The 6864-nt window shown below is 40.2% G+C and overlaps 1 pseudogene across 1 annotated transcript; it reads right to left on the reverse strand.

Moving 5' to 3' along the window:
- Positions 1-5099: 5099 nt before the first annotated feature.
- Positions 5100-6013, reverse strand: LOC308239606 (KATNB1-like protein 1; annotated as a pseudogene). Its single transcript has one exon. The product of its transcript is annotated as a KATNB1-like protein 1 (transcript).
- Positions 6014-6864: the final 851 nt, after the last annotated feature.

Consider the following 6864-nt stretch of genomic DNA (forward strand, 5'->3'; position numbering starts at 1 on the left):
TCTTGGTTCTTCTTCATTTCCTCTTGGTTCTTGCTCATATTGTCAAGTTTGTCTTCTCTTCTTTTCAGCCACCTTATCACCATTTCTCTGAATTCTTTCTCTTGAAGGTTGCTTGCCTCCATTTTGTTTGCTTCCTTTTCTGGTGATACCTGCTTTTCTTTCTTATGCGGGCTGCTCTTTGTCTCCCCATGGCCTCTCTTCTCTGGATGTCTGGTTATGTAGTTCTCTCTCTCATGCATTGATTTAAAGGCACAAAATACAGCACTACCAGGTACAACACACAAGGAACTGAATAGAGATGTATTCACGATATTAATAACCTCCAATAAAGGTGACCACCAGAGAAAGGCAAATTAGGGGATAGGAGAGAAAGAAGAAGAGGAAAAAGAAAGAAAGGAAAAAAAAAAGTAGTGTCAAAATGAAATTGGGAAAAGGAAAAAAAAGTAAGAGAGACAAGCAAGAGACTAAGAGAGAAAGGGGAATAAACTATATATATGGGGATAAAACTCCAATAGAGCAATCACTAATCCCAGCAAATGCCAGCAACAAGTACCTGGGGATTAATACAAACTACAACACCAACTAATATTGAGTGAGGCAAGGAAAAACAGAAGCACAAAACAAACAAAAAAAATAAACAAACAAAAGAAGAATAAGCAAAACAATCTCACAAAAAAAGCATAAAAATTCAATAAAATCAATATTCAAGCAAACAACAACACAAGGACAGAGAGAAAACCCATTTTTTGGATAGTTAAGACAGTGAAGAGATAGGTGTGTAAGTACTTGGAGCAGGGGATTGGAGATTAGATATGTAAGTAGGTGAAATTTTAACAGGGGGTAAACAGAAAGAATAGTGAAAATCTAAAGCAGGAAAGGGGTAAGATAAACAGGACACCGAGAAGGGGAAGGTTAGGAAGAGAGTGATGGCATAAAGGTAGAGTTGAGATAAAGTAAAAGGATGCTAAAGGAAAGGTGAAAATAGAATGTAGAATACTAATCCCAAAGTAAAATGAAGAGAAAATAAAATGACACTTAAAAAAAAGATAAAATAGCAGTAGTAATAATACAGATTGAAAATAAAAATGTAATAATTAAAACAGTAAAATCAAGTGAGGAAAAAAGAAAAATAAATAGTTTCTTGAGTAAAAGATGCAAAAAATGAAAATTAAAAAATAAAAATAAAATATGGAGTAGTGAAGGTCATTCACTTCCTCTGTTGTTCTGTTTGGCACGCCTGTTTCTCAGTCTGGACAGTATTGCAGTTCCCTGCGTTCCACTGCTCTTCAGTGTTGTAAGCCAGTCCTGATTTTAAGCAGGCGGTGTGTCTTAATTTCTCGTATTCCTTTATTTTTTATTACACAAGAGTCAATTTGTGATTCAGCCCCTGGGTGGCAGTGTTTCTGGAATGACTTCCGGGTCTATCTATGGCCTCTCTAGGCGGTGTTAGAGCCTTCTTTCCCTGTGGCACTCACTACCGGTTTGTGGGAGTGGGCTGCCTCAGATCTGGCTCTCAGATGGTCATTCCTGCTCCGATCCCCAGGTTCCAGAAAAACAACTTTCCCCTGCAGTCTCCCAGGGTGTCCCCAACTGGGTGATCCTATGTATTGGGCTTAGTAATCAGAAGCAAGGATTTGAAGAGGAAAAAGCCCAAGTGTGCAAACTCGGGGGCTGCGCGTAAGTCTAAGCAGCCGGCACACCTTGAAATTCTTAGGCTGTCCCTGCACGTCAGATCAAAATGGGTTGCTTTTTAGAGAGCCCTTCTGTTAGCAGCTCTGAGGACCCCCTTCCACATTCATGGATCACGCCAGCCCCAACAGCCACGAATTTTTCTAGGTTCAGACATCCCTGGTCCTCCAGCTCCCACAAAACACGCGTTCCTCTCTCCCGCCGGGACCAGAGACCTCACCTTATCCCAGGCAAAATCTGACCTTTCCGTGGTGGAGTGTAGAGCTCCTCTGAATCCGCGTGTTTGCGCCAACTGGGGACCGGTGTTCTGGGGCTCGCAGCTGTTCCGTGGGTGCCACAGTTGTGGATTCTCACGCTTCTGATAAGCTCCACTTTCCCGTTCAAGATGGCGCAGACTCCGCGTCCAAGCCCGCAGCTCTGGGAGGGGACCCAACCGCAGTGGGGGTTGTCTGGTCAGGGGAACCCGTCTAGCAGTCCACCACCTTCTTCTGGAGTTTAGCTGTCCCTTAACTTGCTAACAAACACTCCTCGTGCGACCCTCAGCTGTTCTTTCTTTCTGCTCCGGGACAAGGCTCGGAACTCGTCTGTCTATTCCGCCGCCATTTTTCCTCCAGCTCTCACAAGATTCTTGAAAGAATGTCACATTATATTTCTTGACACTCTCATTGATTCCCTTGAAGCTCTCATTAAGTCATTTAAAACTCTCATTAAGATCCTTGAGTAACCTTATAACCATTGTTTTGAACTCTGTATCCAGTAGTTTCCATTTCTTTCATTTGCAACATGTTTCTTTGTCTCCACATTTTGGCTGCTTCCCTGTGTTTGTTTCTATGGATTAGGTAGAGCTGTTATGTCTCCCCAACTCAGTACAGTGGCCTTGTGTATTAGATATACTGTAGGGCCCAGTGGCTCATTCTCTCCAGTCACCTGAGCTGGGCTCTCCAAATGCACCCCTGTGTAGACTGTGTGCACAGTCTTATTGTAGTTGAACCTTGATTGCTATTGGCATCACTGGGAGGAATTGACCTCCAGGCCAACTGGCTGTGAGGACCAACTATAACTGTAGTGGAAGAGCTACAGTGAAGGAGATAGCCCTATGGAGCAGGACTTGCTTCAGTGGGGCTTTGGTACTCACTGAGTCCACCCCTGGACTACGTCATGTGTGAATGTGTAGTGCTGTACTATGGTATGATCTGAAGCTCTCCACTGGGTGCACTGGCTCTGGAGCCTTCAGGGAGGTGCAAAGTCAGCCACTGCCTGGGGCTACCTGGCAAGAGCTACAGAGAGATCTGCAGATGGCTGCTATTTGTATTGGGCTGGGTAGTGCCCTGGTGAGGCCCAGCTGTGAAGGAATGAAGGCTGGTGCTAGTGCTGAGTTTTAGGCTTTTTATTGATAGGTTTGGGGCATGCTGACTCCAGCTGCTGCTTGTTTAAGAGATATTATCAAAGTCTGAAGCCTGAGCCAGGACAGGCCATTCACATGGAAAATCCACTGCAAAGAACTTGGGTGGGGCTGAAAATTGGATGGGGCGGGGTCTCAGGGAATCACCAGAATGGAGTGAACTAGTATGGGCCACTCTGATGGAAACTCAGATATGGCTGCCAGTCAGTTCTGGGATGGGAGAGGTTCTAGCACAGGAACAATGACCCCTCCAAGCACCCCTGTCTGTGAGAAAGCTGCCATTGAGTTCCTGCCATGATGCCAGAGAATCCAGTTACTCCCCATATGTCCCTGGATCCCCCAAAGCCGCCACCTGGCACTGGAGCTCAGAGGGATCCAGTCTGAGTAAGTTTGTGTGCTGGCCCTTTAAGAGGAACACCTGGATCTCCAGAAGCTTCCCTGATACAGAACTGAAAATATTAGAAATCTATATACAATAGAAAGTGAATATAAATTAGCCAACTCTATGAACATTTCCAGCTAAGCACTTAACCACAATTCCTGCTGTTTTTTACAACCCAAAATTACAGGGACTTCTCTACAACCCTGGGATTGGGGTCTGGTATGCAGATAGGACCCCCGTTTTTTACAGGAGGCCATGGAGATATCCCCCCCTGATTAAAAAAAAATGCCCCATGTGGGTGCCAGACCAGCCTGTTCCACGCCTCCACCCCTCTTACCAGTCTCAATGTGCTTTCTTTTTTACATCTCTAGTTAAAGGATTTCCATTCATCCAGCTTTCAGGTGTTTCTGAGTGATGGTTGTTCTGTATTTTAGTTGTAATTTTGATGTAGTTGTGGGAGGCGGCGAGTACAGGCATTTACCTACACCGTCATCTTGGTTCCTCTCTGTTGCTTAAGGAATGCCTAAGGCTCCTATAATTCGGATACTCACCACCTTCAAGTCTTTCATCAAATGTTACCCTACTAATGAAGAATACTATAGCCACTTCATTTAAAATGTCATCCTGCTCTAGACTCTAGTACTCCCTATCTCTCTTATTTTACTTCAATATCACTATAACTTTCTAGCATATTATATTATTTACTTTTAAAAGTATATTTATTTATTATTTAGGGGGGGATATTTAGTAAATTTACTCAAATGAAGCATAAATGATACAGAACTGAAAATATTAGAAATCTATATACAATAGAAAGTGAATATAAATTAGGCAACTCTATGAATATTTCCAGCTAAGCACTCATACAAATACATATTCACCTCTTTCTGTTATATAGGAATAACACATACATACATGAGATGACGATTCTGGCAAAAAAATTCAGAGATATTAAAAATATTCTCAAGTTTTAAAGATGGTGTGGAATAAGTTTTAACAACATTCACATGAATGGAAACCCCTGATTTAATTCCATAATTTTCATGCCAGAAGCATGGTTGGTTTTACTTTATTAAAAAAACAGATCTTGGTGTCATATACATTGGCTTATTAATAATTAAAACCTTTTAGTATTGATTATTTACTATGATGTTTTAAACTTTCAAAGTCTTTCAATGTAAGAAAATAGCTGCACACATTTGAGTGTTTTTTTATAAAACACAATCTTAAAAAAAGTAATGGTGATTATTCTTTGCTTTTCTTAGTAATAGGTTTTGTCTTATTTTTTCACATAGTATAAAGTATATTCTTATGAAAGATTGCATTAAGATCCAGTAGTTCTTCAATAATGTTGCCAAGTAACCATATAAATCCCAAATGCAGCAAAGGTGAACCATCTTCATAGTGCACTTTCACCTTATTAAAGATGAAGCTGCTCCTTTCGGATATTTTTACACTTCAATGTGAAATAGATAGTTAGGGTTTCGTTAGTGGTTTCATATGTGGCTTTAAAAGAAAAATATTTTTATTTCTTTTACAACTCAGTTCTCCAATGAGACTTGTTTGGAAATCATATAGTCCAGGGATGTTTTGAATAACCAAATGTTCTGTAGTAGATGAAGTCTTTCAATGCAACTGTAACAAATAAGCATCTACATCCTTAGCTATGTTACCAGTATATCCTGGAACCAAAGTAAGATGGTTTTCTTGTTCCTATAATCCACTTAATTGTTGTTTTAAAATCTGAATATTTCCATCATTTCTAATGTCTGTTTTGTATGATAGTTCTGACCACCACCTTTTTATGACTGCTTGAAGCTAGTTTAAATAAACTATTATATATTCTTCAAATTTGATTTTAAGTAGTGACTTTACAAGAGGCGACAAGTCTACACAGCAGTGAGTGAGATGTATTGTTTTTCTTCCTGTAAACTATGGGTAAGCACAGGAAGGCAATCCACCACCACTCCAAGGTCTTCTATCTTCACCAAATAAGTTACAAGTTCACTTATACTTCTCTTTTTCCAGAAAGTTAAAGCTACATTCAATCTCAAATTCCTGCTGAACAAAACTTGTGCCATTGTTTCATGATCCTGAGAAACCTCAGAAAAAAACCCACTGTATTGTAATGAGGCACTTTCTGTCTGTGAAGAACCAGAATCACTGGAGTTAAGCAAATACGTTGGACTATCATGGTGTAATTTTTCAGGCAGGTGGCCTGCACAAGCCAGTTCATTTTCTTTATTTGCCATATCACAGCCCCCACTTCTAGGGGACTGTTTCTTTTTAAAACAATAATTTGGAAAAGGATAATGAACTTTCTTTCTGTGGTAGATCACCTTAGATAGTTTATCTGAGCTTTTAACAATGTGTCTAACTCTTCTACTTATGTAAGCAGCCAACTGTTTTGGAGATTTCTTAACCTCCTTCATGTTCTTAATAGTGAAATTAGAAATCCTTTTTCTAGGATGATCAATGGAATGATCCTCAATATTATTATAAAGGTTCTGTCTTTTAATATTGTGGGTTTCAGATGCCATAATCTCTTAAATACCTAAAACAAAAAGTATTATGAACGTGTATATTTATTTCAGTAGCTCCACCATTCTTTTAGTTTTCCAGATTTAAAACCTTTGAGATACCATAGACTTTTACCCTCATTTTTTTCTATAGTTAACCAGTCATCACATTTTAATATTTCTTCCTTCAAAATGTCTCTGGTGCCTCATGGTACCGTGGCACCTCGGTCCAGCCCTGGCGCTGACCAACTGCACCCTGAAGCCTAGAGAGTCCCTGGGCTCTCGGCAGAGCCCCACTCAGGGTCATTCAAATGCAGCTGCACGTGGGGCCCGCTGGATATTTATTTTTATTTTCTATAAACTTTCACTTAGAATGTAAACTCTATGAGGGCAGGGATTTTTACTTGTCAAGTTCACTGTAATAATTGAGGAATCAATATTTGTTGAATTGTACCAAATACTACATCAGTTTGTATTCAATTATATGAAACAGAAACACCCTGGCTATTTTAAGCAAAACCAAAAACAACAACAACAAAAAAAACACAACTGTATAATACAGGCAATCAGATGTTTACAGAATGCTTAGCTAGAGAAGTGGGTTTTAGGCTAGGCTTCTAGGAAGGATTCCCCAATCAACACTCTCACTGACCCATTGGGGTACTGCTAATTCTACTACATTCAGAAAGGCAAAGAGTGACCACAGTGAGGAAGCCACAACTGGAACTTTAATGTTGACCTTAAGACCACATTGCCATATCTGCAATTCAACAATAAGGAATTGCTACAGCTACTCACAAATCTAGTGAATGGATTCTCGAGTGTTGCTGTAGCAAGACCCAAGGTTTCCAGATCTTGCTTTTGGTGATTAA

This window comes from Plecotus auritus, assembly GCF_963455305.1.
Source record: "Plecotus auritus genome assembly, chromosome: X".
Classification (NCBI taxonomy): Eukaryota; Metazoa; Chordata; class Mammalia; order Chiroptera; family Vespertilionidae; genus Plecotus; species Plecotus auritus.